The 22,163-nt window shown below is 41.2% G+C and overlaps 1 long non-coding RNA gene across 1 annotated transcript in view; it reads right to left on the minus strand.

Annotated features, from left to right (window-relative positions):
* The window catches only part of LOC106038484 (uncharacterized), a 182,683-nt gene that overhangs the window by 70,874 nt on the left and 89,646 nt on the right, over window positions 1-22,163 (minus strand). The window contains exon 3 of the long non-coding RNA XR_010828603.1: window positions 8,290-8,382. This is a non-coding gene — a long non-coding RNA (uncharacterized lncRNA). The remainder of the gene's footprint in view (window positions 1-8,289; window positions 8,383-22,163) is intronic.

Below are 22,163 nucleotides of genomic sequence, written 5' to 3' on the forward strand. Positions count from 1 at the left end.
TATTCCCCTTCTGAAGTAAAATCGTACTCAGTTTGGCTCGTACACAGGGCACGGACAGATGAGGTATGTGCAGTGGCTGCCTTTCTGGGTTATACTACTGATTAAAAGGGGAAATGAAATACCAGCTCTAACATCAAATCAATAAATAACAATTGAAGGCATCATCTGCAAAAGGCTGCAAATGAGTTTTGAGAATAAAGTCTTAACTGAAATGTTTAAGAGTATTACAGATATGAAAAACCCTAAAATGTTCAACGGTAGTTGAACAAACAGCTCAGTAGAATACACTGAGTATTTAAGAAGAACTGAACTAGCTTTTCTTGCCTTTTTGTTTCCCAAGGAAGTATTAGCAATGAAACTAGACTTTCAGCTCGCAAAGAAGGTAACATTGGATCTCCTTCTAAAAGTACTTCTCAGAGGGGTTCTGGTCCCAGAAATGCCTTAGTGCTGGGGCAATTCTATCACAAAAAAATATCACCTTTTGCTCATTCAAGACTTGGATAACCAATAAGAAAAGAAGGAAGCATTCTACCTGGACCAAGATTGCTAATGTCAGACACATCAGTCATTAGGGTGAATACCTGTGACTCCAGAGGCTACCATAAGAGTATTTTTCTCTTTAATTGGTAAGAATAATCCTCTCTTCAAAAGAAGACTTGTAGCCAATACATTTGGAGGGGATTTTTGTAGGCTTCTCATATGATACAATCCTTTTCACTGATTTTCATGTCAAGGAGAGATGGAAGGAGGGAGAGGAACTCAGACAGGGGAGGAGTTGTAACATGCCCTAGCAGGTGCTGCCTTTCCCCAATTGATGAAGCATAAATGCCGTGAAGAGATATGCTGAAGTTTTTTGGACAAAGGAAGCATTAGAAACATGTTGCATTTGTGATCTTCTCATACCCTTTTGCCCTTCTACCAATGTTGTAATGATTTAGCTTAAGTAACTATTCTCTTTCCATAATGTTTGACATGCGAAAATAATCATATTCTCCTCTCAAAATTAATCACACTAAGTCAAACTAGCCCTACTCTTTTAAACTTCCCTCCTAAGACAGGTTCCTCACTTCCCATTTGATTTATCAGCCCTCTTCCACACATCTTTCAATATGAATTCACCTTCCTGGAGCACAGATGGCTTCAGCTCTTCACTACTGCCTTGTACGACGGTGCACAAGGACAGATGCTGTGTTGACAGGAAATGCTTCTCCTAACTCCACCCACGGATCGCTTCTTTATGACTGTCACCATGACAGTCATCTTCAGGCTGGTGAGTCTGCCCTCCCTAGATGGTCTGAAGTAAGGAACTTCTTGCCTAAAGCAGAAATTCCTGTCAGCCCCAGGGGATGGAACTGTAACACTCGACTTTAAAGCACCCAACAGTTAATTATGAATCTGATCCAACTTACTCATGTGGGCTTCCCCTACTGTCAGTGGTGGCAGTGAGTAGGTGGGGTCAATTTGTCCTTTCCAAAGGGACAGGAGATAACTGGCTTAAGAGATGGGAGGCCCCTGCCTCCCTCAGCTGATGACAGAGAGGACCTAGGGCAGCATTTCAGACTACACGTATGTCTGTCCTGAAGATGGCAACAATGAGGTGATAGGACTTCCCTGTCACAGGATCTGCTCTACAGGGGAATGTTGTTGCTGCCATGATTTTTAGGCTTCCCGTTTTCAGGACAAGAATTTGCAGCCCTGAGTCACTTTTTAACCCAGTGAATGGTGAAAGTTACGCGTGCAGGAATACAAGTAGAAAACACAGAGTGCTGAGCAAGAGCTGCCTAAGCCAGATAAACAGAAATGATCAAAAGAGAGGATCAGCTACAGTCCAGCCACTTACAAAATGATGTGAGAACAGCAGAAATCTCATGATTTTAGCTACGTGATCAATCCCTTTTGGCAACTGGAGTCGCTACTATTGTTTTCTTTAGGAAGACAAGATGCTGGACAAAGGCAAGAGCAGGCTTTGTCTCCTGTATCAGCACAAGGAGCGGAACATTGGCACAGAAAGAAGTCCCACAGCTCCAGGAGGTTTAAGCCCACTTCTGTCCCAAGGCTGCACGCTCACCCCCCAGGATCTAACTGCAATGTGGAAACCACTATGCTGAATAAAGCCATGCAAGACTGGCAAGCTCAGAAAGTGAGCAAATAGAGAGGACCTGGTTTTTATTTGAATTTTTTGCTTGTTTGTTTTTGTCTTGCTCCTGAACACAGGCACCCAGATTCCTGCTGTGTTTCAGACTAGGAACCTCAGTGCTTTTCTGGACTTCAGCCCTCAGCTTCTCATTCAGCAAAGGTCTGAGGGACAAACTCAGGCTTGCCTGGATTGTTGGGATTGCAACTTCATTCCTAAATATCTAATAAGGCTGCCAGATTTTTAGAGGCATTGAACACATTTACAGCCTCTGGGGGATTGGGTGGAAATCCTGAGTTGTTTTACACCTCTTAAAAATCAGACCCCTGTTTATTTCGATGCTTATGTACAGATTTAAGCGTTTAACTTCAGGCCGCATGCTTGAAAGCTCAGGCTTTAAAAACCCCATTAAATTCCTTTGCTTGGTGTTTTAGGATCACCGATGCTCTGCTGGGCTGCCCTCAACGCGCAGCTTCCCCCTCCATTGCCAACACACAGTGGGGTAGCAGCGTGGCCTAAGTGCTGGTGGCCAGAGCAAGGCCAGGGGCAGTGGGGGCCCAGGGCAGCAACAGGATCAAGCTGTTGCTTGATCAAGCTGGGAGGGACAACAGGCAATCTGCCTCTCCTGTGATTTGAGGGGGAGAAACAGTCTGTCTGGGGAGCCCTGTTATTTTTCCTTATGAAACATCTTCATCAAGGAAATTTAAGTCTCCTGAGATGCAGCTGCAAGCCACGAGCCAGGCCCATTGTAACGATCCCCCATACAATTTTTTTATTTTTTTTTTTACTGGACTGCTTGATCCTGCCTGTGTTGGTTGGTCAAATGAAGAGAATAGGCTCAGACCTGGAGAGCGGCCATGATGGGAGCTTGGCAAGACTCTCCACCACCATCACTGCTGCCCTGGCACTGACAGCTGTGCTAAGAGGGCCACGTGCTATCAGCTCGCAGCAGCAGGGTCAAAGAATCAGTCTACATGAGCACCACTTCAGTGACCGGAGAAAGAGCTGGGCCACCTGGAACCGGCTAAAAATGTTGCCTATACTTCAGTTACATAACTTTGCATCCACTCACCTTGCAGATATTCACGGTGGCAGAAAAAAGGATGTCCACCTTGCTCTTGCCCTGAACACAGAGGGCATGTTCTCTAGAACATGTTTTGGCAAGAATTGCTTCTGACATTTTAAAGTAATGTTCTTTTTTTTTTTTTTTTTTTCCCTCGGTGAAACGTGCTGATCTGATAGTCTTCAGGACTGAAGCTCTTTATTGAACACAGAGCATTTGCTGGGATGACACAGCCAGAAGCGACACAACCTTCTCCTATTTTATACTGAACAAAATGAAGAGGCTGCTGTACTAACGTAGACTGTACCCAAACACAAAGAAAAATATCATGTTCCCACCACTAAACCTGCTCCTGGAGCCCTTCAGGGTTCCCTAATTTTTACAACCTGTCCGTGATCAGTTACTTTAACCTTATAAATATCTGATGATATTTATAAACTGATAAGACGGTATTATAAAAGATAGCAATGTTTTAAAATTCTGGATGATGGCTCATTGGCTTAGAGTCCCTCACTAGCCATCATGTCATTCCCTTTCAAGTACAACGTTCACTACATAATGCTTGCTATTCAGAGCCACAACTCCCTTCCATTTTCCACATGCCTTAGGTCCAGAGCACTTTCTGCATGGAGAAGAACACACAGCCCCAGCTTGGCACTAGCGAAGATAAACTCCTTAGGAATCATGGGCTGTGGTAGTGAATGAATGAATGTAACCTTTTACTTGACCCTGAGCAGACCTTTCAGATATAAAGACCACACACATTATTTAGCTAGCTGGCATCCAGGTAAGATTATAACTTTGTGGTGGACAAGAGATGTTCAAGCCACTGCCTACAGCTTTAAGGAACTGCAAACCAACTTGCAAGACCACTACACTGCCAAAGTCCCAAACATCCCCTTGCAGAGCCCAGTTCATGTAACAGGTCGGTTGGCTGAACTTTAATGAAGTTCTGCCTAGACTTCCTGGCCTAGTGAAATAACATTGCTTAAGCTCTCACAGCACTAGTTAGAAGAAAAAACCCAGACTGGACTATGTTATCATCTGTAATACTATAACACACATTTTTCTCTTTTGGCAGTTTCAGCAGCATTTGAAATTTTGCTGTAAAGTCCAAGGAAATCAGAATATGAGACCTTTGTTGAGAACTTTCCTCCTGACATATATGTTTCTCAAAAAAGTGCTGACTTGGAGCTCAGAGAATTGAGAAAATTGAAAATTACCCAGTGTAAAGGCACCGAGAGTTGATTTTTTGCATTGGAAACCTGGGCAGGTTCAAGGAAATGTCAGTGTAACAATGCAATAACTCTTCTGATGAAGGCCTACTGGTAACTGTTGATCTGTACTTCATCAGTGGTTTAAGAGCACCAATCCCCCCCAGGCCTAACTTCTGAGTTGGAAATAACATAATTTTTTTGGTAAGCAATTTTGTCTCATAAAGGCCAGACATCATCATCTAAATCTTTGTTGTTATTTTGTTCTAGTGAGTTAAGTTTGGAAATTGAGCAATCAAATCACCAGTGCTCATGAGCTGTAATTTTCAGTTTTGTAAGGAAGATACATGAAATGGAAATTGGCAAACTTGTGATTCCATTTCAGGGTGTCTGGTGAAAATATTTTGGATCAGTAACATATCTGAGAGAAGACTGGAGAATTGGCCAGACGTCCTGTATGAAACATGCCAGAAGAGCCAGAGCAGCATCCACTCAATTCAAATGCTTTTTAAGGTTTAGAAAAGTTTAATTACAGTGAACAGTATTCACTGGTTATGATGTATGGCTTATAGAACAGGGCCTTATAGGAAAGCTGAAATCATCTATTAATTGATAGCTCTATCCTGGGGATGTTTCCCCCTTCAACATAAACATTTGTCTTGAGCATTTTTTCAAAATTACAGTGGACTAGAAGCTTGCCAAATATTTAGTGGTTTTGTGAAGTTGTTTGGTATTCATGTCTACTACAGTTCTACAAAAAAACACTTCTAAGAGCCATTGCTTTTACCACATGGCAATCTAGAGAGGGGCATGGGATAACAAACCTTAAAGATGTGATAAAGAAAAATGTGATTTGAGCTGCTTTTATAATTATTAAAAAAAAAAAAGAAGAAGAAGCCTTTGCAGAAGCTGGATTCATGTCCTGCCAATGTTTATTACAATGTTTATGATTAGGACAGTGATTTTGCACATGTTCAGTCAATTCCAAAAGACAATGCTGTAATGTTTTCGGCTCTCGGGCTTCCCGCCTCCCTGAGAGTAGATCAGCGGCTGGCGGAAGCTCTCCCCTTCCCCACCCTTGTTTACATCCCCGCCAGCCCCACAGCACAACCAGGACAGCAGAACGCCAGAGCTTCAGGGCTCCTTGGTTCCCCTCCAGTCATGTCTCAAACAGAGACAAGGTCAGGTCAGGCCAGGCCTTTGAGGAGCATGGGGAGAAGGTGGACAAGAGGCCTGTCCTGCATTTTGCCCTGTGATGTGATCAGGTGTAAACATGTCAACAACCATTTCTCCCTTCTCATTCAGCCACGTAAAGGTTAGTCACATCCTAGTGCACAGTCTCCAGCGCTGAGCTGTGCTGACCCATCTTCTCTTTTAACCAAACAGGTGAATTGATCCACCTGCCTCATAGACACCTAATTCACTGCTTTTGCTCTGCAACTCGCAAGCTGGTCAGAGCTGTAGTGCTGGTCACAGCTACCAGCCAGCTACCATTACATTTAAAACAGCAGCCTCGATGCAATGCCAAGGACACGCTCCTCACCAGCTAGCATCTGTGCCTGGCTGGGCATCACAGGTGCGCTGCACTCCCACACCTGCACACTTTGCTCTAAGAAGCAGTTTCCTGCTATCCTGTGATGACTCCTTATGACCTTTTTATTTTATTAAGTGCCAGAAAGGCACATGGTGACAGGCTCAGCTGGTAGACTCTGGTAGAATAATTTATATCACTTGAGCATAAAAGTTAAAATTAGAAGCATCAAGGACAAAACCGAATTTGTTTTAAACTGGAGCTGGGCTCTCAAATAAGCTATTCTGTAATCCCAGTTCAGTTTCAGGAATGCCTGCCTGGGAAACCCTTCAGAACATCTGAGGACAGCACATAGTGCATGAAGGAGTTTGCCTGGAAAACGTGGGGGAAGTCCCCAGAGACAGTGACATCTTAGGAAGATGTGTCAACCCATAGGAAGCAATACAACTCAGTACAATCATCACGGTTTTGAATTCCCTCAAGAGCTCAAAGGAAGGTTTCTGTTACACAACTCCCAAGCATCTCATCGGAGACTATCAAGTGTCTTGACTTAGTATGGTCACCAATGATCAAACTTGTTTCTTGCTACCTACATTTCAAAAATCAGGTGCTAAGTTTTCAATGTGCGTACACTATAAATGCTGTCATATGGAAAACACCCGTAAGCCTTTCATGCCAGGAATGAAGTGAGAACAGGCTTTGTCTATTTTTATCAGGAAGTGATGATATGTACAAGCAGCTTTTCTTTTCTATTTACAGGCCTGGCCTTTTGTTCTCACAGACTGTTTGGAAGGAATATGGAGAGAGGCCAGACTGCAGGACATACAACATCATTTCCTCCACTGTCTCTACTGTTAAGAGGCAAAGTATCAGCTATTTTCCAAAGAATAACAAAGCAAAGAACTGCTAGTTCACGTTCAGGTCTTAGTCATTTGTCCTTACTTAGCATTTATTTACTCACACATTCAGGCAGGAACGTGGGAGTGGCTGTAGACAACAACCTGTACATTCATTGTCTGACATTTGGTGTTCAAGCTGGCAGGCAAAAAAAGAAAACCAACACTGACTTTTCTCAGCGCCAGACAGCTGCTCGCTGTTCCCTCTGTGCCTGACTTCAGCTCTTGATACACCATTGTTGAGCTTCGGCTGTGTCCTCTCCTCCTTAGCTCTGCCTCTCACCTCATTGCAAGAGCTAACATGACACATGGACTTCCAGCTTGGCTTGCAAAATTTAAGGGGTCAGTCAAGACCATCTGAGACCTCTGTGTCCAGTTCCTACTCTCTATGAAGAGGCACCACACTACCACTTCTCTCTGACACATATAGATTAATAATTTAAACAACAATATTTTCCACTTGTTAGGTATTTAGCTCATGTATTTATTTCCCCCATGTGTTGATTGTTGTTTTTTTTTCATCTGGCTAACTAGCTACACTGCTATGGTTTCAACTATATGTAATTGCTATTTCAAAATCCATTTCTGCCTTGGGATCTCAGCAACTTAATTCCCAGAGGAAAGATACACTGCAGAACTACTGGTGAATCAGCTGCTTTATAACTAAGCCACAACCAAAGGGTTTTCATTGACACCTAAACACGTTTCATCATTTACTAACAGCCAGTTCTGTGCTACTCCCTAGCAGGATCCTAAAGTCTGATGCAGTTCTTTATGCTGGGTGCCCAAGTCGTATTTCATGAGAGATTATTCTTGAAGGCACACAGTCAAACCTAGATTCAGAAATCCTAACACCCTCTTGAGCTTTACTTCCTTCCACAAACAAAAGAAATATTTGCTGTCTGTCAGATGCCCTTATTTGAGAGAACTTTTATTAGTATTTATGTTGGTGCAAGTCCACGTCCTTTACTAGGAATAGGATTAGATATGCAGCAAGCTTCCCCGCTGGAGGTGTTCCAATATCTGGAGCAATATGCCTTAGCTATTATAAATGAGAGCAGTGACACCAGCTGCATCACGTACATAGGATAAAAAGTCCAAAGGATAAAATTCAGGAGTACTACTTACTTCTCTATATCCCAATCATTGCACTTCAGATAACATGGGCTATTAAATTAGATGTAAGGGAATTTAAAGGAGCAATTGCCACCAGCAGGAAGACATGCAAGGCCAAGAGAGTAATCTAATATGGATGCAACTGGACTATCATAAGATATTTTTAACTCAGGGCTTCATGACAGGCCTATAGCTAAGATTTTTCACCTAAAGAACAATGAAACCTCATTTTGAATTCACAAGGACTTGCAAGACTTGGAAATGCAAGCTCCTCTGACAATTCTCTAGATTTACTCATTTTTTTGCACATGAACCAGATCTCCTTTAGTTCCTACCTGGTGCTATTTTCTTCTGTTACTGAAGATGGAGGAAATTCAGGATATTCTTCAAGTCCAAGGGCCATTCAGCACCTCTCAAGGGCAGCACCTCTGTCAACACAAGAACAGTCATCGGTTATCCTTTAGAAAACATATATTCTAGGAAATGTTTGATCAGACAGCTTCCATACATGCCTAAAATCAGAAACAGATGTATCAGGATACTCTTACTTATGAATTTTGATCTTTTATGTCTATTAACATCTTAAAGCTTAAGCTCTCCCTAGTCTTGCCACAGAGCCAACTATGTTTTTTTCCTTTCCACAAACTCTATTCCAGGGTTCATCTTAAAGCTGTGAATATGTTCATCTCTCCCTGAATTGAACAACAGAGAAGGATCATCATCAATTAGAGGATTCTGTCTACTGTTGCGTTTATTTCTGGATCTGGCACTTCCACATTATAGATGAAGCTTTAAGCAACAACCTTCTTCTGTCAGCGCTCTTTAAAATAACTGCAGATGTAGGCTATTTCCCAGAAAAGACACTGACATTTTACGAGTGCACCCTTGTATGTGCATTTGCAGTTGTGCCAATAAAACTCCAATCATTACAGATCTGAAAATGTTTCACATATTACTGAGAACATGACTGCACAAAGAAAGAGGTACATTAGATTTTTTTATTCTTTTTAAACACAGATGTTTGCCCTTTTCATGTACTTTCTGCCTTATACACTTCTAATAAAATTTCCTTCCCACTCTTCATAACACTGCTGACAATAAATCAGTTTCCTAGGCCATGTGGAATGGAGGGGGAATCACTGTCATTCTGAATTCTTTGAACATCATTTCATGTTTTCAGATAGCCAGAACCACAAGGAATACAGTCGGATGATTTGTTACAACTGGATAATAGTGACGTACCCAAAGGAAGTGTATGTTCAGTCATCATTACTGGAATTGTGCAGCTGTATAGATTTCAGAATATGTATTTTTTGGGGGGGGGAGGGAGATGAAGTTAGGGGGAGGGCTTGTTAGCAGTTCTAAATTACATACACTTGGTAAGGGCAGTTATATCTCAAATTAGCTAACCGATACTAAGCTTATTAGAACTGGATTTTGGCTGCTGTGTTTTGTTCTTAACAAAATCTCAGCTGTTATATTTTGCTTCTTCTATGACAAAATTAAAAAGCCTATCACAGTTTTGGCCATGGATTTTTAGCCCATAAGAAAGGGAAAAACTATCCTCTTTCCAAATTTTCCTTCAAACAAAACATTAATTAATGCCTTAGAAGCATGGAAAAATATTTTTAAAGGCAATGTCAGACATTAAAAATGCATGCTACATGTACATCACTAATAAAAGTGTAGACGCTCACATCTAAAAATAACCGCAAATGCCACCAACCAAAATATAAATGGGGGTTACTAATAAACTTCTTATTGCTCAAATACACTGTAAATAAACCCCTGTTCAACAAGGCTGCAATTACAACAGTCTTCTGAAAACTGCCTCCCAAGTTTAACTTGTGCTAGATGTTATTCCCGTACCGTATGATTTACTATTCAGATTCCAGAGTTTGTTTCATCTTCTCATCCAGCTGGAATGCTTCAAATGACACCCAGCCACTGTACATCACCCCAGATTCTCTATTTTCAGAAGTACAACATCTGCTATACAGAGAACCTGAAGGGACACATCCAGCAATGTAGCTATTTCTGTATAAACATGCTTAAGGAGTACTTAATTACTGAGTTTTTTGTAATCAGCATGATATTCATGGGGCTGCCTGAAGCTTCAACTGGAGTAGTTGTGCTGGGGCTTCTGGGTGCCTTTACAGAGAAGGAGCTGCAGGTGTGCGCTGGCTCCCAGTTGGAGCCTCACCTGCGGGCTGCTGTGCTTGCCAGTCCTGGCTGAGATCTTCTCAAATGCTCCAGATTCCTTTTGAACGTTATTATTTAAGGGAGAGACACGGGATTTTCATATACAGCTTTTTCCCTGTGTCACAAAAGCACTGCTGTATGTCTGTACATTGGAAGTTATCAGGCAAGTCTTGTCAAGCATGTTGTGTAAGAGCTCCATGAGGTTTGTATTTCACGCTAACTCTCCCCTACAACTGTCACCCTATGGTTAGATAGTCCAGCACTGAGTAAAAACAATTGCGATAGTGGCAGTACAGTCCAGCTTGCTATTTCTGTGTATGGCAGAGTTCCCTGTCCCACCCTGTTCCCTTCCCATCTGTCAGGGGCTGGGACCAGCTCTCTGCTTTCTGCCCTTGCAGTCTTACATCATTCAACAAGAGGTGATGGCTGTGCTGCATGTGTCCAGACTGTACAGTAAGAGGGCTGATGTTTAAATTGCCTGAGATTGGACAAGCTGAGTCTGCTGATGCATCTGACCTCGGCACAGCTTTGAAGAGGGAGTCCTGATAGTCTTCACTAGGACAAAAGGCTAAGAGAAAGGCTGGAAAGCCAAGAGGGTTCATAATTTTAATACTGAGCTTTTGGTTTGCACGTTTCAAGTTTGTGTGCTCAAAGAACAGAACTTATCCAGTGGGCTCAGGTACAGTTGTTTCAGTATACATGTAGAAATGAAGTTTGGTGAATTAATAAGAATCTGAATGTTTTGACCCTTCTGAGACAAGATTTGGGACACAAAGCTGTTCACTTCAGTAGGTTAAAAAAAAATCAGCTTAAACCTCAGCTTCAGTCTCTTCACAGTACCAAAACTAGTTTCCATCAAAAACTTAACAAAATTAGAACGTGAGTGTCCACATGGACACCAAGGAAATAACGAATATTTGGTAACAGCTTTCCTGGCTATTACTCCACTAGACCACCCCTTGTTTCCATTCATTTCCCTTTACTCACCTCAATCAATGACTAACTAGTTATCTGTGATGACTGAATCAAGCTAATTCTTAGATCATTACAAAAAATGCTTGAAATGAGATTTGTTCCTTCTGCTTCAGTGACTGAAAACTGGGACTTGAAATTTTGGTATATAATTGACCTCAGCAAGGCACAAAACAGATCCTACGCTGATGGGAACAATCCTGGTCTCCTGGGAAAGGAATGTATGAGACTGGAGTGCCCTTTTATCTCGTGACCGTATTTTCCTTTGACAGAGTAGAAAAATACTAAATGAAAGACGTTATGGCATAAATACTGATTCCACAAGACAAAAATAGAAAACAAAATTGATAAGAAAAAACATAATGAATGAATGTGATGAAAAGTGACTACAGACCAGAAAGAAAAAGATCAAGAAGAAAGACCAGATGAAGCCAATAACTTGAAAAGGATCTAGATGTTATGGAAAACAAATCAGTGAAATATCAAGAGGAAAAATAAGCAAAGAAGAGATGCCTTTGAGAACTGCAGGCTGCAGGAAAGAAAGCTAAGAACAGGGACGTAAGCAAGAGTAAATAACAAAGATTAGAAAACGAAATATGTATTTGAATTGGCACAAACAAGAGAAAATGACTACAAATATGGCAAAAATATTTAATGCCCTGTAAAATAGTTATATGCTTTCTGCATATAACAGACTGGCTGGTATTAAAATATTTTTCTAGCTCCAGACTTCACTTGACATTAAGAATTCTTGGAAAGGTAGGCTACAGCCCTGTTTTTTCTGCCCCAGGCCCTTTCTGAAGATGCAAGCACGTACATGCTGCTGCTTCTGAGCAACTCATGTGGCTGCCTCACTTTGAACAGCCCACTAAGCATGTGTCTTTCATATCAACCTCGACTATAGAAAATACTATATGTATTACTATACATAATCCTAGATAAGCTGTCTGACCAAACACAGAGCGTACCAGCCTGGTACAATTGCTCCGGTAAATTATGGCATTGGTGAATACATGACGATGAGTTCTCCACATGGAACATGATCGAAACAAGAACCATGACCCAGGGAATACTCTCCTAGTGGAAACTCTTAGCTATTCCTATGCAGTCAAACATTTTTAGACCATTCTGTGATTCAATTTCATTATAAATATGCAATGCTTGGAACATATATTTTATCCTTAAAAAACCCCTAAGACCCCTGTTGAAAGTATCCTTCTCATTTAACAGATAAGAAACCGGATGAAAAAAACCAGTATGTAACTGAAGTTAGTGAGAAGACTCAGTGATAGGGTCAAGGGCAAATATCAAAGTTCCCTTCAGCCTTGACTAAAATATAGTGACTTGGATTTTTTTATATGTGCTCCAGTTCTCTGTGTTGGCAAACAGTCCTCTTGAAAAATGTCCTTAGAATACTGTGATAGAAGTCAGGAGTTTTTGGTTTAGTTTTGGTTTTGGTTGTGTTTTATGGCTTTGAATACAATGCCTGTACTCCAAAAGCCATTTGCTTGCTACGTTGGTACAGTCAGAACCCAGGGTTTGGCATGATGTCTGGTTACATTAGCTCCTCAGTGAACATCAAGCACATAGGGAAGGGGAACTTTCCAATCCCTCACTGAAGCATATGATGTTTTACATTTCCCTGACAGGGAAGCAATGATCCAGTTTTGCCCTGAGTTATATAGCAGTTTTCTCAGGGCAGGCCTGAAAGATGCGCTCTCATTCATGAGTACTTACTCATGGTGAATCGTTATGAGAAATAGCTTGGGGGTGGTTTGTTTGTGGGTTGTTTTTTGTTGTTGGTTTGCTTTTTGATATGCACTGCATAATAGAAAAAAAAATCTATAGTCCCCAGAAATGACATGGATGTCATGACTTTGCAATGAGGCTTTCACCTGTAACAATGAAAGTTGTGCTAAATTTACAAGAAGAGAATTCACTCATTTGCTAATAAAATGCCATCCAAGACAGCCAGAAGATCCTTGTCATGTTGTTGGCACAGCAGATACAAGGGGCTGCAAAGCAAAGGTCCTTCCTTGCCTTTGACACTACACCAAAAACCATAAGACAGGGTTTGCAAAAGTGACCGGCAACTGACAAACAATTTTTTCCATGTTGTAGGCACCTAACTTCCAATGGACACAGCCCTTAAGCTAGACACTGAAGGCAGGCAGATGGTGTTAATGCTCTGCGCATCCAACCTGAAATAGTGCATACTCCCAGAAAATCGTCTGCCTGATTTCCAATCCCCCACCCTCCTTAGCATTATTGTACTACTCAGCGTAAGGGTACAGCACCCAAAATCACAAGTATCTGGAGAATCTTAGTCTCAGCATATTCCTTTTTTCCCACCTATAAATGCTACATATAGTGTTTTTTTTTTTATTCAGTGGATACCCCATGGTCCAGATAACTCTGACTGTGTATAGAAATGCAAGATGGAAAAACAGCAGCTCCCAGGCAGCCCTACTGATGTATATTGCTGACCAACAAAATGTAAAGCAAGTCTCTGATCATTTGCCAGGGTCACATCTGGGTGCAGAGAACACAGTGAGATCACAGAGAGAGATTTTATCTTGTTCCTATTACCTGAATGGATTATGACATATGTTTTACATTGGATAGGCAAATTGACTTATATAAAATAAAAGCTTAAACATAGTCTATTTCTTAAGCCATGCTTTCCTAAGGTTTGTTCAGATTCAGAGAGGTATGTCTTACTTTCCTTTTCAAGCCTTCGTACTTGCTGCCTGGGTTTATCAAAATATGTTCCTAGGGGGCTGAGGATAGGTTCACTATTTTTAGCTTTTTCTGCCTCTCTCAAACTATCAAGGGATATCACTAAGAGCAAAGAAGCCAGTAAGTTCTGAGACCTTACAGATTAGGAAAAGCAACAATGAGAAAACAGTGTTTAAATAGAAAAAAAATAGATGAAATCTGATTAGGAAAGGCTCATATGTATGAAATGCCTTTTGGTTACTTGCTCAGCACTATTTCAAAATTATCTAAGGATGTACAGACTCCTCCTAAAGGTAAACATTGCACAAACATGGGTGCACTATTTCTCTTTGTCTGTATGTCACTGGCCCCAAAGCTGTCAAACTGGCATAATGAAAGCTCAGTACACTGCCAGATGGCCTAATGTGGACTCAGTAGCCTCACACCAATTCCAGTCACAAAACATTCCCATGGCAAAAGCCATTAACATATTGGGAATGCTGACAATTCCTCTGGTAACCTCAATGGTGAAGCCAGAAAGTCATTCAACATCTTCACCATTGATTTCTCTCTTAGCAAGTCAGGTTTGGGACACATGGAGTGCTTTATAATGCAGGTTTGCCTGTGTAAGCATACACTGGCTGCTGCTATAATACAAGCCCCACAAGAAATAAGAACATCCCGTGTAGTTAGTTCTTTGTGACTAACACGTGTTGAGAAGGGGTTGCCTACACCAATGGCGTAAGGAGGGCTCCACATGCACCCAGGCATCCTTGCATGGACCCACAACAAGGCTCACAAAACTATTCTTTGTGCTCATGCTTTAGGTTTTGTTTTCCTTTTGGAACTTAACTCGTTTTTATTAAGTTGCTCAATAAAATTTAATGGGATTGGAGTTTCAAGCTGTGCTGAAGAGTTTACAATGTACAAAAAACTGGCACCGAGAGTAAAAATGACAAACTCATTAAAATATTTAGACATTGTACTGGTGTAGCCGCTTTCATTCAAGAATTTCAAAAACACATTCTGATCATTAATCATCATTCCCAGATGCCATGTATAAAAAGTATTATTGAACCAAATACAGATGAGACATAGCAAAGATGCTAATTGACTTGGCTGAGCTCATTTGGGACTTAATCTAAATATTCTGTTCAAATACATGGGTATTGCTATTGCTGTTGCCTTTAAATGGATCCAGAGGATTGACCACTGCTCTGGAAAAGAATCTAAGCAGCCGGTTCTGGTCACCACACATGGCCTGCTCCCAGAATGAACAATGGCATTGGCTATTGTGGGTCTGTGCTGAAAAATGGCTTTTGCTGTGTAATTTTATGGTTTTGAATGATCACGTTTGCCATGTGCACATGCACATTTTTCTTTGGTTCTTTCCTCTCCATATATCACTCTGGTAGTAACCCCCTAATCCAGGTTCCTTCAACCTGTTTGCAACCTGACAAAGTTAAAAGAGTTGACACATGCCTATGACAACACAGCTCAGACTGGAGCCCCAGTAATGGTGCAGACTTAAACAAAGAAATTCCACCTACCTCTAAGTCTGGGCTGAGTCTGCATCTCTAGTACTTAACAATTTTTCTGTGTGTGAATCACAGAAACACGTAATGGTTTGGGTTGGAAGGGACCTCAAAGATCATCGAATTCCAACCCCCCTGCCATGGGCAGGGACCCCTCCCACCAGACCAGGTTGCCCAAAGCCCCATCCAGCCTGGCCTTGAACACTTCCAGGGATGGGGCATCCACAGCTTCTCTGGGCAGCCTGTACCAGGGCCTCACTGCCTTCATAGGAAAAAAATTCTTCCTCATACCTAATCTAAATCTCCCCTCTTTTAGTTTAAAGCCATTACCCCTTGTGCTATCACTCCACTCTGACAAAGAGCCTCTCCCTATCTTTCTTGCAGGCCCCTTTTATGCACTGGAAGGCCGCTACAAGGTCTCCCTGGAGCCTTCTCTTCTCCAGGTTGAACAACCCCAACTCCCTCAGCCTGTCTTCATGGGAGAGGTGCTCCAGCCCTCTGATCATCCTTGTGGACCTCCTCTGGACTCGCTCCAACAGCTCCATGTCCTTCTTGTGCTGGGGGCCCCAGAGCTGAATGCAGCGCTCCAGGTGGGGTCTCACGAGAGCAGAGCAGAGGGGCAGAATCACCTCCCTCGCCCTGCTGGCCGTGCTGCTTTTGGTGCAGCCCGGGGTAAGGCTGGCTTGATGAAGGTTGATAATAACACCACTGATGTGAAGTAAAAACTGAAAGCCATTTTGAATACCATTCTTCAGAGCACTACACTATAGTGAAACAGTGAGTCACTTGTGATGGGCCATTTGTTCCAGGCAGGAGGAAGGTGGAGGCAGGTCTTTAGGTAGTATAGCTGACATCCCACTTTCTGGGTGGTATGTTGCTGAGGTTCCTGTAGTTGTCATGTGTTGATCCCTGCTGCTGACAGGGATGCAACAAGCTAGCAGATGACAGGTTAGATCCAGGAATGTGGATGTAGTGCTTCAGATGCAAGCAGGTCTTCCTGCACAGACCCACAACAACCTTCTAGGAAGACCATCCTTTAATCTCACGCTTTTGGATTTTGTTTACTATTCTGTATACAAATCATTTTTGTTAAGCTGCTTAATGTCCCTCAAGCATGGGGCACCTATACATCCAAATATTTACTGTCAGACTGGTCCTTGGTAAAGCTGTTATGCTCCAAGAAGACAGTCCAAGGAGCACTACAGCAGCAGCTAAGCACAGTCTGGCAGGGAGGCACAGACTGCAAGGCAAGCCCACAGGTACCAGATTGTCTGGTCACACACTGCTGCAGGTTCTTTCCATGTCAAAGGTTCCTAGGGCAGGCATACATTCTTCATACAGATGCTGTGTATTTTGATTTCTATCCTGTATAAATACTTAATATAAAGTCAAGAAACCATGTATGTACATTACCCAAATTCTTACATTCTTACAGAACTTTTCACTCCTTGGAAAAAAAAGAAAAAAAAAAAAAAAAAAAGCACTTTGAAACTCTGATTTTAAAGTTTTGTTTGTTTGCTTTTTACCTTCCCTCCCCTTTCTCGGTGACTTCTGCTGGAGTAAGGTAAAACAGCTAGTTTTAAGAGGTCAAGATTTTATGTTAACCTGCCATACAAGGTGTAGAACATGTAAATGTCATTCTACAGGACTCTTTCAGAAGCTGTTAATTGCAATAATGTCACTGTTTAAGATCTGGTTGATGCTTAGAGATTGCCCATAGCAAAAACCCATGGGAAACTTGTACAGGAAGAATGGCTGCTGGTACAGCATTGCTCCTTTCAAAACATAAATGGGAGCCAATAGGTTGATGGGATCTGTTCTTGACTTAAGACAAGTTTATTATTCTAAACTGCTTTCGAGAATTTCCCTGGGTTTCAGCTGGTAAAAATAGCAAGCTCTGCAAAGACACAACATAAGAATTACAATAAATATCCTTTTTAAAAATCGTTGGTCTTATTGTTCCTTCGCAAGTTTAAAACCTGAAAAGAAATTTGCTTAGGGCCATGGTATCATTCACACTAATATCCAAGGCATTAACAAAATAACTGTGTTTGTATGTTCATAAGTAATTTAGCCTCAGTCTCAGAAAGCAACTCCTAACTTCAGAGGGGTTCAGGAAAAGGTGGTTATGAATTTACTGCCAAATAAGCACATGTAACAAATGTCCTTCTGTGTTAGAAGTATATTAAGTAACAAGCAAGACCCTTCTGTTTTGGAAACTTTGAAATTTTCATCTAGATATCAGTTCCTAAGAGGTTATTACAGATGATGTTTGGACTCATGATATGTGCTTGTGCCATCAGAAACAGGCCTCTAAAATAAATGCAGTACCTTGAATTGAACTTCACAAGCAAACTGGGCTCTCTTCAAAGTGCAAAGAAAGTACTGCTGTTGTTTTCACAGCCTCTCACACCGAACTTCACATGAAATATTTCTGGGTCCAGAAGGGTCCTATAAGAGAGAGGTTCATAAACCTTGTTCACATCATGTACCAACAACTGCTGTGTATGGTAAAGGTGTTAGGTGATGATGATCCTGCAGTGAGATACTCTTCTCTATTACTACAGCTTATTTTGCCAATCAGATAATGTCCTCCTAGCTCCTACACCAAAACATGCAAGTCCTGTCAAGGCTTTTATGCAGCAGAAGGATTAGGAGTCAAGGGCAGAAAAGCAAATTATAATCTGAAGAAAAATAGGCTTGGGAGAAAGCATAGCTAATGTGCTATGTCATATGCAGAATCCAGCTGTATGACATCTTCCAAATGTGATTGCCATGCCATTTCTGCACACCAAGAAATAATTGCTATATGGACACAAGTGGGCAAAGAAAGGGCAGATGGATCTATTGCTGTGCAGGTCTGCAACCAAAGAATAAAGTAGCATATTACACATGCAAGAGACATGGATGTAGTTCTTGCTTTTTAGCAGGAGGAACAAGGGCAACTCCCTGTTCTGCTTCCCTGACAGCAGTTACTGGCTGTTGTTCTCTGTAGATTGTTTTGGTGTCTAGATGAGACACCCAAGGAGAGCTCCAAGGAGATTTTTTCTTTGATATTTCTTTGTCTTCTCATATATTGCACAACTTTGTGACTGATGTAATGGAACAAGCATAGGACAGGCAAATGCTGACAGCTCCACCATGCCGTAACGCACAGAGTACACATCTACAGGTAGAGTCAAGTATTGTGGCCCATGACCAGCCAGAAGCCAAGCACAAGGGAAGGAGAGATAAGCAGGGTTTTGAATAAGACAAGCACACAACCCTAGTGAGGACAAAGATGGTTATCATACTGCAGGGCTGGGATTAAAACATGAGATAGGAAGGCCTGGCTCAAGATTATGGTCACTGAGCAGAACCTATACCGGAGAAATCAAGTGTTAAAATTCTTTACATAACATGGGAAGTCAACCCAAACATTTGGAAAATCTAAAACACTTTTCAATATGAGTTCCTGAAACACCACAAATTGATAGGCAAAACCTTTCACAACTGCCCATGATACCAGTAGTTGATTAAAAGTGTCCTGATAAGCCTGTGATTTAATAGCACTCACAAACCTCTCTGTAATTTTTCACCTGGCAAGGCCTTACGTTCAGGCAAAAGCAGAGAAGGTTCAGTGCCCTATTATTAAGCAAGAAAACAGAAGAAAACATCAGGATTCAAAGATGGATTTGGCCCTAGGTGTGTATGGCAAACAGCAAGGAGAACAGCAGAAAGAGGAGGCAAGCAGCATGGCAAAGCACCAGCTTTTAGACTGGGGTTTGCCAGAAGGACAGGCATGGAGCAACAGGCCAAGTAACTGTTTTTGTTCAAATACGGTCCAACGAACTTGATTTGTGTACATCTTTCATGCATAAGCATGACTGCATCAAATATGTACCCTATCATCACTAGGTTGTTTTTTCCAAATGGAAGTAACATGTAGGAACCTTTTATTGCCTAATTGCTGGAATATAAAAGGGGTATCAACTTTCCTTACGAAAGGAAATCACTTTGCTAATGCTCATTTTCCCTACAAGAAACTAATTGCAAGATGACATGTTTAGCTATTAGTTTAAATGCCTACAATAAAAAAAAGACATTTTTAATGTGAATTCAGACAGCCAACAGGATAACATATTACAGTCTGTACTGAACGTAGTAGAAGAAGAAAACCTCCTCAAAAACCTCCAAATTATAATCAGAGCAAGGCTGTTGACTCCCACCCCCAAAAGAGTTTGCAAATAATAGTGATACCCACAGAGCAAGTAAAAGCTGTTAGCAAAACACACTGAATGTCAGCAAAACACACTGAATGTCACCTAATTATCAATGCACTAGGAGGAAATAAAATGAGAACATAATAATAGGCCACAATTGGCCAGTAGCTTTGCCTGGAATACAAGTGAAAGTCAGTGTGCTACAGTACTAACAACCCACATCCAGGGTAACATGTCACACATGCAACCCAAAGCAAGCAGTTGGAGCTAAGTGCTGGGAATGCAGAAGAATCCTTATCCAGCATTCTGTCAGTAGGAGCTTGGACCTGGAAAAGACTGAGGCATGATAAAGGACCCTCAGCGTCATTTCTGCTGTCACTTTTTGGAGCAGGAGCTGGCCACTGGTAACCCAGAGAAGAGCCACACCTTCAGACAACAATTGGGTTGCTCAGAATATATTGTAATTTATAGGACAGTTTTCTCAGATGTTTACAAAGTTCAGTAAGGAGCACGAAGAAGCAGAGAATGCTTTAATTGCTACAGTGGTAGCTCTCATCACTACCTTAATGCCAAAGGGTAGGAATAAAGGAAAGGTGGTTGTGACCAATTCTTATAAAACAAATAGAGTTACTGATAATGTGAAACAAGAGAAATGGTCTTTCCTGATATTTCTTTTCTTTTCTCACAGCTCCTTGAGATCTGGAACCTTCTCAGTTTTCTGTATTGTGCCATGAAAATGGGTTGGGTGGTTTTTTTTTTGTTTATTCTGTTTCTGTGTTCTGCAGGGAGAACAGGCAGGTGAGTCTTTTAACCCAGTATAAATGGATTCCCTTCTACCATAACATTTACAAAACAGGTGTAATTTCCTTCGGATGTTGACTCTTCCTCATTTTTTTCAGTTAACAAAAGGCAAAACCTGTTATGACTACATTCTACCTATTCTATGCACTTGAACTTTCCCCAAGCCTTCCTTTTTGGGGAATTTTTTAGAAGTGTGTGGCAGGTTCTTTAATTCATTTTTAGCTGTAGCACAATATTGTATTTGGCTGAGTGATTAAGACTAACATTTACATGACATTTAGGGCACACTACTTTCTAGACTGTCTGTCATGAGCTGATGGACGGCAAAAAAGCCTGGATGTGAAGTCCTCTATATTCATCTGGAAAAGTGGAGTGGGGACTGCTTGGCTTGAAGGAGGAAAGAATTTAGGGCTTAGAGAGCCCAATGCTCGTGAGTGACAATTTGGGGGGTAGAGGGGAGAACAGGACACACATCTGAACAGAACTCATGTTATTATCCTATACCTAGATCCGCTATCTCTCTAGATGAATAAATCTTTCTTAAGAACTTCAGGGTATCTTTTAACATTTATAGACTAAAAAGGCACATTTAAGAACTGAGAACTGAGATTTCAAGTTGAAGTTACAGTATTCAAATCTCACAAAAAAAAAAGGGTATTTGGTACTCATTTCCCTTTGCAAATTTCAGTTTTCATTCACTCAGTAATAATACCTGCACACTATGACAAATGAGAGAAAAATGATTCCCTATAAACAAATGCTTTCAGACTCAAATTCTTCACTTTTTTAAACAGCACATTGCATTTGATAGATGCTAGTGTTAAGACACAAATATAAGAATTTATGTAAATATTAGACTCTACGTGGACTGTTGCTCATTTGCAATCTAATTTTCCCATAAGAACTTGAGAACTACTCCTGAAATGACCCACAGGACGCTCTATTCATTTGTCAAAGGATACAGTCTGGCATTCATTTTAGCCAGTTTCAAAGAGAAAAAGAGACAGAAGGAAAAGGGAGGGGGAATGGGCTTGCATTTTATCTATTTTATCATTTTTACAGACCTTTAACATTCTGCGCTGAATAGATAAATTTGACTTAAAAGCAAAAGCTGCCCTGTGATTTCATCCTCTGTGATGAGTTAAATTCCTAGCCCATCTAGCTAACTAGTTAGTCCAAAATACAAACAGGCAAGAGAATCGATCTGGAGATAAGCAGGAACACTCCTTGACCTTCTGCTTTTTCTCAGTCGCTCAAGCAGAGCGAGTGCAGATTACACAAGCCAGCCTTACAAGATGCATCTGTGTTATACTCTATATTTCAAGACTTGAAACTAGCCATGCTTCATATCAGATGTAGCAAACACAGAAATATAGAAGTAGCAAACAGACTAGTAATAGCTTGTCTTCTCCTCCTCTTCCAAAACATCCCCATTGTGCATTTTACCCAGGTACATTCTCATTCAGATGTAGAGTTAGGCCTAACCGTCACGTTCAGAAACCTTTCCTGCTTGCCACACTAGAAGATTTTTTTACATTTCTTCAGTCTGTTTCACCCTTTTGCAGAGCATAAGGACGAACATGTAGATGCATAGGAAAAGATAAATTTCTGACGAATCACACCAAATCACATTATCTTCCACCTTTGCTACTTTATGTCATTTCACTTCTTCCTTTTGCAAATGCAAATTATAGACATGGTTTGCATTGACAAACATGTCAGCCCAAACCAATATACACTTTTTCACAACCTCCACCAAATTCTTCCAATATAAGTGTC

Source organism: Anser cygnoides, chromosome 1 (assembly GCF_040182565.1).
Source record: "Anser cygnoides isolate HZ-2024a breed goose chromosome 1, Taihu_goose_T2T_genome, whole genome shotgun sequence".
NCBI lineage: Eukaryota > Metazoa > Chordata > Aves > Anseriformes > Anatidae > Anser > Anser cygnoides.